This window comes from Dendrobium catenatum, unplaced genomic scaffold (assembly GCF_001605985.2).
Source record: "Dendrobium catenatum unplaced genomic scaffold, ASM160598v2 fragScaff_scaffold_142, whole genome shotgun sequence".
NCBI lineage: Eukaryota > Viridiplantae > Streptophyta > Magnoliopsida > Asparagales > Orchidaceae > Dendrobium > Dendrobium catenatum.
Window position 1 is genome coordinate 1639849 of NW_021318604.1, and position 9888 is coordinate 1649736.

Below are 9888 nucleotides of genomic sequence, written 5' to 3' on the forward strand. Positions count from 1 at the left end.
ACCCGGCGTGGCGGAGTGCCAAACTCTGTTTTCACCCTCCTGGCGATGGCAGAGAACCTTCTCATTTTTCTCCCTCCTGGAGAAGGCAGAGTACCTCGAGGTCATGGATGTAGAAGATCCTTTCGCCTTGGAGATTCTCCCACAAATTCTTCTAGGGCCACAGGAGGAGCAAGATGCAACAAGTTCGGAGCAACCGTGAGATCTCCCTCACACCTCTTCTCCCTCACAATGCTCACATTCTCCTTCCTCTCTCAAACCCTAAAGAACTTCTCAAGAGCTCTCTCCCTTGGAATCCCTCTCTACCACATTCTCCTCTCTCTGATTCACTCGCCAAAACATTACAATTTTAACACCTAAAAATGAGCTCCAAAATCCCTGAAATCTCAAAGTAGCCGTTACTATCGTACAGTACGATTTCTAATCGTACAGTACGATATGTATAAATATACTTCGTCCTGGTACGAAGTGGTATGAATAGTTCAAAAACATTCGTACAGTACGATATTAAATTATACAGTACGATCCATATCAGTTCTGTTCGTACAGGATGATAGTCGGGACGATCAAACATCATCTCTGTTCATCGTATCGTACGATTAATATCGTACAGTACGATGAGACAAAATCCAAGAGATCATCCAGAACGATCTTCAGGACGATTATAATTCGTCTCTGTTCATCATATGGTATGACTGTGTTCGTACAGTACGATGTTCAAATTATAATTAAGCCCGGATTTCTTGCACTAATCACGGGTTAAATTAAGTAAGTATTTAAAATAAATTATACAGTACGAAGGGGTTCGTACAGTACGAGCGACATAAAATAACTTACTTAAGTTAAAACGATGGATAAGGTTTTGGATTTGAACATATCGTACAGTACGATTATATTCGTACGGTACAATCTATTTATAGAATTGTCCTACAAAGCTCTGATCGTACGGTATGAAATAACATCGTACAGTACGATCTACAGAGAAAGAAAAATTCTAAATTTTTCATTTAAAAACACTCTCCCCCTCTGTGTGTGCATGGTTGCTCATACTTTTATGCATTTTGTGGCCAGACTCAAGAAAATAAAAATAAAATAAACAACAAAATACATTGCAGACTCATACTCCTAATCTACTCATTCTTGAGTCTTCCTGTCGTCCTAAGTAGCTTTTGATCTTCCCGAAATGTTAGTACTCACGGACAATAGCAAATAAAATAATATTCAATGAATAGATAATTCAAACGACATTATTTTTCATCATCAAAATCTCAAACTCAGGGTCATGGATTGCAACATTTTGCATTCCATAAAACAAAAATCTATAAAGATGCACAGTATTTCTTTTCAAAGATGCCAATGCTATTGATTTCTCTTGACGCTAAAGCATCAAATCCGAAAGCTACAAAGTGTCCTGAACAAGGAGGTGAAAAGAAACAAGTGGGGAGAAAGAAGGCATCGCCGACTCTTCCCAAAATATCGATAACTCCTAAAGAGAGAAAATATGTGCCTCATCTAGGGAGTGATACAGACGAAGATGATACCACCCCTACTAAATTTTAGAGAGTATATCATTCAATGACTAAAGTGAAAAATAAGCTTGAATATAAAAATTCTGATTACGACTACGAGTCCACCTATACAAACACAGTGCAATGTGTATTATCGAGAAGAATATATAATCTATCAATATCAAACAGTACATTCAAAGTCACGCGCATGCCTCTCCAACACTTCAAAGAAATCATTCCATAGGAGGTGCATAATGTTGAAGAGATCATAACCTTCTATGTGCCTCCGCACATAAAAAGGGGCAAATCTTGACCCTTTTATATAAAGGTGGAGAACACGAAGGGGAAGAAAATCGCAATTGGTTTTGCGGACTCATTAATTCTGGAGAATTGGTGCCAACGAGGATGCATAGGTACAACACCAAAAATATTCAGAGAATGTAATAAAAGCAAGCCAGCATTCGTACCTCTATAATAATTACGCCTATATTTAAACCTCTAACATCAAAGAAATCCGCACACTCTACGAAGGAAAGGTATTGTTGGAAGAAGAGGTCTTCGATATGTCATACAAAAATATCCTTCAAGTGGAACTTATTTAATGATCACATATGGGGAAGTCAAATATGACAATAGTGACGACGAAGAAATTTATGAGGCTAATACTTATGATGATCAACCCGTGGAAGCCATGCTTGCAGTTGAAGAGCTTGAAGATGGTGGACAGGTGGTCACTATAGATGAGCTAAAGGAGATCAATTTGGGTACTGAAGAGGACCCTCTTCCAACCTTCATTAGCTCTCTTCTACCAAAAGATCAGGTGAAAAAAGTAAAAGAACTTCTCTATGAATTCAGGGATTGCTTTGTCTGAATATAAGCTAAGATGCCTAGCTTATCCCCTGAGGTAGTAGTTCAAATTTTAGCCATTAAGCCTAATATATCACCTGTCAAGCAAGCTCCAAGAAGAATGAGATTGGAGATAGAAGAACAAGTGATTGCCAATATTGTCCCTATGAAGAAGAAGAATGGTCAAATCTGTGTACGTATCTATATTAACTTTTGGGATCTCAATACGGCATGCCCAAAAGATGATTTTTTGCTTTTGGTCTCAAAACTGTTGGTGAATAACACGTCCAACTATGATATGTTCTTATTTATGGACAGATCATCATACTACAATCAAATCAAGATGACACCCAAGGATGAAAACCATATATCATTCAAAATGGCCATCAAAATTTTCTACTATATGGTCATGCCCTTTTGCCTATAAAACACTGGTACCACCTACTAGTGGACAATGAGTTAATACATCAAAAAGTTGAATGCTATGTAGATGACTTGGTCATTAAGAGCATAGATAAAAAAAACACTTAAGCTATATGAGAATTGTATTTGAAAGAATTAGATAGTTTGTTCTGAAGATGAACCCTCTTAAATGTACTTTTAGATATTCTTCTATTAAATTCTTAGGGTATGTTGTTCGCCACCGAGGAATCAAGATCAACCACAACAAAATTAAGGCAATCATGGAACTGCTGCCTCCTAGAAACCTTCATTAACTTCACTCCTTATAAGGACAATTGGCATTCATTTTATAGTTCATATCGAATTTATCGGGTAGGTTCTAGCCATTTTCAAAGCTGATAAAGAAAGATGTCAGCTTCAAATGGGATACAGAGTATTAGGAAGCATTCGATAGTATCAAAAGATATTTATTAAATCCACCCATTCTTGTAGTGCCAATTCTAATGAAGCCTCTCATATTTTACACAACTATTCCAGAAGAGTACCTTGGAGCATTATTAGCCCAACATAATGAAGATGGTAAGGAGAATGTGCTCTATTATATTAGCAGAAGATTGAATGAAGCAGAATCCGCTATTTCCTAATTGAGAATCATTATCTATCATTAATTTTTACAGTTCAAAAACTCTACCACTACATGTTGTCTCATAAAATCATGTTGATATCAAAGTTTGATCAGCTGAGTTCTTAATGATAAGACCAGCGTTGATAGATCGCCTAGCCATGTGGGCAGTATTATTACTACAGTTTAATATCATATACATGACATAAAAGGCTTTAAAGGGATAAGTATTTTGTAGATTTTCTCACCGCACATCTAACCCCAGCAAACTCTCCACTCAATAATTATTTGCCCAATGAGCAAATCATAAAGATTGATGAGAATGAAAAATTAACATTTTGGGAGATATACTTTGACAGAGCATCATCGATTATATATGCCCGACCTCCAAGTCTTGCAAAGGTCTAAGCCAGCATTGGTTTTGTTCTCATATTGCTTTAGGGAGGCATAATAAGATTTTCGTTGAGTCTAACTGAACCTCGAACCAATAATGAGGCCGAGTATAAAAATCTAATAGTATGGTTGGAGATTTTAATCGATGTCAGAATTCAAAACCTCGGGAATTTTAGCATCTCTTAACTTATGATAAATTAAGTAGGGGGAATATATAAGATTTATAAGCTTGAGTTAGCTTATTACCATCAAAAAATCCTTGAGCTCTTGAAATAGGTGCCAAATATTAAAATAGCTTGAGTTCCTCAAGGGAAAAACACCAACGTAGATTGTTTGGCCATATTAGCCAAGGAAATGGCAAATATCAACGAGGAGAAGCCTATATTCATTGGAGTTTATAACCATTGGGTCTTAGATCCCGCTCTATTATAATTCCTGAAGGCAGAAGTGGTACCATATTCAGGCAAGTAGGATACAAACCCAACTTAGCCTCAACCTCTCCATTAGATCATTATAGAAAATTAGTTGGAAGTATATCATGTGGCCAAGAGAAGTAAAGCTAGTCAAGCTTCAGAGTTTTGGTGGTATTATTTAGATATTAAAGTAGAAATAATTGAAGGTAGCCATTCATCGATTACTTAAAATAAAATAAAATCCTAGCAGTAAATTTTATAGCTGCATAAATACGAAAGAGGGCATTATGATACACATTTGTCAATGACATCTGTACCAATGAGCTTTTGATCAAATATGGCTAAGGTGCATAGGGTCCAGGGAAGCTGAGAGAGTTATAGGATAAGTTTATGAAGGACTTTGTGGAGTACATCAGTTAGGTCCCAAGATGGCTTCTAAAATCAAAATAATGTGTTACTATTAGCCAACCATGGTCAGAGATTGTATTGGCCACGCAAAGAAGTTCCAAAAATGTCATATTCATATTGATGTTATACATCAACCACCAAATCCTCTAGCATCCTGGCCATTTGAATGCTAGGATATAGATATAATTAGGCTGATAGATCCGCCATCATCAACAGGACATCACTTTATTTTGGTAGCAACAGACTATTTCCTGAAGTAAATAGAAGTAGCTCTATTTAAAGAAGTCACATCATAGCATATAATCAATTTCTTTACCCATAATATTGTCTATATACTTGGTATGCCTTGGATAATAAAATAGCTTTCAAAAGTACAGAAATTTATAAGTTCATTGATTAGCATAAAATTAATTGGTAGTACTCATCTACATACAACCCAAGAGTAAATGGCTTAATAGAGGATTTTAACAAGATGTTGATGAAATTATTGAAGAAGATCCTCACCAAGAACAAAAGAGAGTGGCATACGAAGATGACAGAAGCACTATGGGCATACCATATAACCTATAAGACACCAACCAAAGCCACTCCTTATTCACTGGTTTTCTGAGTTGAAGTAATATTGCCACTAGAAGTTAAATTACCATCACTTCGAGTAGTGATCTAAAATGATCTCACTCAAGAACAAAATGCTCGCTTGAGAGTAGAAGGGCTCGATGCACTTGATGAACTTAGGTTACAAGTATAACAAAATCTAGAAATCTATCAAAAAAAATGAAAAAAATCCTTTGATTAGGTTGTGCATCCTCAAGCATTTCAAGAAGGGGAATTGGTTCTGGTGCTAAGAAGACCAATCATCCCACACCGAAAAATTGGTGATAAGTTCGTATCCATTGGGAAGGCCCTTTCGTTATTGAGAAGAAGTACCAAGGAGGAGTATATCAATTGATCAATCTGATTAATTAGAGGCCTATGTCGTCGGTCAACGGTCAATATTTAAAGAAATTTTATGCATGAAAATTCCATATCCAATATACTTTACAATGATCAAAGTTTTATGTGCATAGTTATTGATGCATGCTTACATCTATATTTTGAAATTTTCTTATATAACAAGAATGCATTTCAAAATCCACCATAAAATTTGAAACATTTTAAAAAAATTTTCTGGTCGACATCACGTTGCATGGTGAAATCTTCAAATAAATATTTAAAATCTCAAAATATAAAGACCATTCAAAATCTCTTTATAAGATGGGTCATTTTAGAATTTATTCAGGTTGACATCATAGTACAATATTGAGATCTCTAAATAAATATTTAAAATCTCAAAAAATAAAGCCCATTCAAAATCTCTTTATAAGATGGGTCATTTTAGAATTTATTCAGGTTGACATCATATTATAACTCAAGCAACTCCAAAACACAACTCAACACAACTCTGAGTACAATACAGAACATAAATCAGAGTGCAAAAAAAAAAAAATCTTTTGTTTATATATATAATCATAAACATGAGGTATAAGTATACTGAGACTCAAGACAATAAAGGAGTACAGGCACCACAGGGTATAATTCTCAAGAAAATAAAAAGATAAGGACACGTCTATAAACTCTCTATCTGTCTGATAACCTCGGCAAAGTCTAAAACTCTAACTAAGTAGTCTGAAGCTCCTCTATAGCCTATGTCAGTGAAGAGTCGGCTAAAGTATCAAAGAGAGAAATCATGTGCCTCAAAACTAAAGCATCAAATCCAAAAGTTGCAAAGCATCCTGGAAAAGGAAATGAAAGAAGCAAGTGGGGAGAAAGATAACATCACCGACTCTTCCCAAAATATCAGTCATTCCTAAACAGAAAAACCATGTGTCTCATCTAGGGAGTGATACGGATGAAGATGAAACCACCCCTACCAAATCCAGGAGAGTATGTCAGTCAACGGCTAAAGGGAAAAATAAGCTTGAATATGTAGATTCTAATTACGACTACGAGTCCACCTATATGAACACAGTGCAATGTGTATTCTCAAGAAGAATATATAATATGTCAATATCATATAGTAAATTCATAGTCACGTGCATGCCTCTCCAACACTTCAAAGAAATCATTCCATAGGAGGCACATATGTTGAAGAGATTATAACCTTCTATGTGCCTCCGTACAGAAAAAGGGATGAACCAGGAACCTTATTCTATAAAGGTGGAGAACATGAAGGAAAAGTAAATCATGATTGGTTATACAAACTCTTTAATTCTAGAGAATTGGTGCATACGAGGATGCCTAGGTACAACACCAAAAATGTTCAGAGAATGTTACGAAAACAAGCCAGCATTCATACATCTGTATAATAATTATGCCTATATTTGAACCTCTAGCATCAAAGAAATTTTCACATAATACAGAGGAAATGTATTGTTGTAAGAAGAGGTATTAAATATGACGTACAAAACTATCCTTGAAGTAGAACATGTTGAATTATCACATGTGTGGAAGTCAAATATGACGACAGTGGCTATGAAGAAATTTATGAGGCTAATACTTATGATGATCAACCCGTGGAATTCGGGCCAACACTTGAAGAGCTTGAAGATGGTGGACAGGCAGCCACTATGGATAAGCTAAAGGAGATTAATTTGTGTATTAAAGAGGACCCTCATCCAACCTTCATTAGCTCACTTCTACCAGAAGATCAAGTGAAAAAATGAAAGAGCTTCTCTGTGAATTCAAGGATTGCTTTGTCTAAATATATGTTGAGATGTCTGGCTTATCCCCTGAAGTAGCAGTTCATAGATTATCCATTAAGCCTAATACAACACCCGTCACGCAAGCTCCAAGAAGAATGAGAATGGAGATAGAATAATAAGTGATTGCAAAAACCAAGAAGCATATAGAAGAGGGTTTTATACATAAAGAAAAATAAGTCAACTGGATCACCAATATTGTCCCTGTGAAGAAGAAGAACAATCAAATTTGTGTCTGTATTGACATTCGTGATCTCAATAAGGCGTACCCAAAAGATGATTTTCCACTTTTGGTCTTAAAATTGTTGGTGGATAACATGTCCAACTATGATATGTTCTAATTTATAGATGGATCATCGAGCTACAATCAAATCAAGATGGCACAAGGATGAAAAGCACACATCATTCAAAATGTCCATCGGCATTTTCTTCTATACGGCCATGCCCTTTGGCCTATAAAATGTTGGTGCCACCAACTAGTGGGAAATGATGCATATTTTACATAAAAAGGTTTAATGTTATATAGATAATTTGATCGTCAAGAGCATGGACTGAAAAAACTACCTAAGCTATTTAATAATTGTATTTGAAAGAAATAGATAGTTTGATCTGAAGATGAACCCTCTCAAATGTACTTTTTGGGTTTCCTCTGGTAAATTCTTAGGGTACATTATTTGCCACTGAGGAATTGAGATCGACCCCAACAAAATTAAGGCTCATGGAGATGCCACCTCCTAGAAACCATTGTCAATTTTGCTCCTTATAAGGGCAAATGGATTTCATTCGATGATTCATATCAAATTTATCAGGTCGGTGCCAGCCATCTTCAAATATGATGAAAAATGACGTCCACTTCAAATGGGATGTAGAGCGCCAAGAAGCTTTCGACAGTATCAAAATATGTTTGCTAAATCTACCCATTCTTGCAGCGCCAATTTTAAGGAAGCCTCACATACTATATATGGCCGCTCTAGAAGTGTCCCTTGGAGCATTATTAGCTCAACATAATAAAGACAACAAGGAGAATGTACTATATTATATTACCAGAAGATTAATCGAAGCAAAAATCCACTATTTCCCAATTAAGAAACATTATTTGGTATTGATTTTTACAGTTCAAAAACTCCGCCACTACATATTATCTCATAAAATTACACTGATATCAAAGATTGATCCACTGAAGTTCTTGATGATAAGACCAGTGTTGACAGGTCGTCTAGCCAGGTGGGCAGTATTATTATTGCAATTTAATATCACATATATACCACAAAAGATAGTAAAGGGATAAGTATTAATAGATTTTCTCACCGCACATCCAATCCCAGCAGACTCTTCACTCAATAATGATTTGCACGATCGACAAATCATACAAATTGATGAGAATGAAAAATTATTATTATGAGAGATATACTTTGGCAGAGTATCATCGATTATATCTGCCCGACCTCCAAGTCTTGTAAAGGCCCAAGCCAGCATTGGTCTTGTTCTCATATTGCCTGAGGGATGTATAATGAGATTTTTATTCAGTCTAACTGAACCTCAGACTAATAATTAGGTCGAGCATGAAGCTCTAATTGTTACAAATCTATTTTCATGGATTATGTTTTGATGATTGACAAACACTATTTTTCTTGGACTGCTTGTTGCTTCTAACTTTTCAGAAATCGAAGATTGGACGAATAGACAAAGCCAGTTCAGGATTGCGTAGGTTTAGAGTTGAGTCAGTCTGGACTTTTTTTTCACTTCTTGAGTCTACTTGTAATGGTCAAAGAGACTGGTGCTAAGTAACCCTATACACACACTTGAGAGACTTAAAATTTCTATTTTTACTCATATCGGCCAGGACGATTTTTACATCGTCCTGAACGATCAGGCTTAAAATAGAAAGTCTAAATAAGGATTCTTAATTAAGGCAGCCGTCATTAACATATTGAGCTGGACGATACGTGTATCGGCCAGGATGATAAGCTCAAAATAGAAAGAAGTTGCTGCCATAGACAATTAAGGTATATTGTATTTTTAAATTATCGGCCAGGATGATCATTGATCGGCCTGAACGAAATTCTCAAATTATGCCTTAATTGATCAGGAAATCAAGGGAGTAATTAAGGATGACTGATACGATCATATCGTCCTAGACGATCACAGGATCGGCCAGGATGATCTAGTCAAAAACCTTTAGTTACTTCAGGACGATAAATATCGGCCAGCTCGTATCCAGGGCGATGCTTAGGATGATTTTCCCATGATTTGAACTGATCGGCCAGGACGATCAAGCCAATTTTCAATCATCCAGGAGTGCATCCAGGGCAATGCTCTGGCTGATCTTCTGAGTTTTCTATTGATCGGCCAGGCCAATGTCCATATCGGCCTGGATGATAATGTCGACAACTTATAATTAATGAGCTCCTTTGAAGCTCTTCTATTTAAGAGCTCTTGTTCAACATTTTTTAAGACCTTTGGCTGCTGTCTTGACCTAAGAAGGCATTGAGGAGAGAAAGAGAAAGAGGGAGAGAGAGAGGATCTTGTGAGGGGATTCACAAGGGTTGCTTCAAGGATCG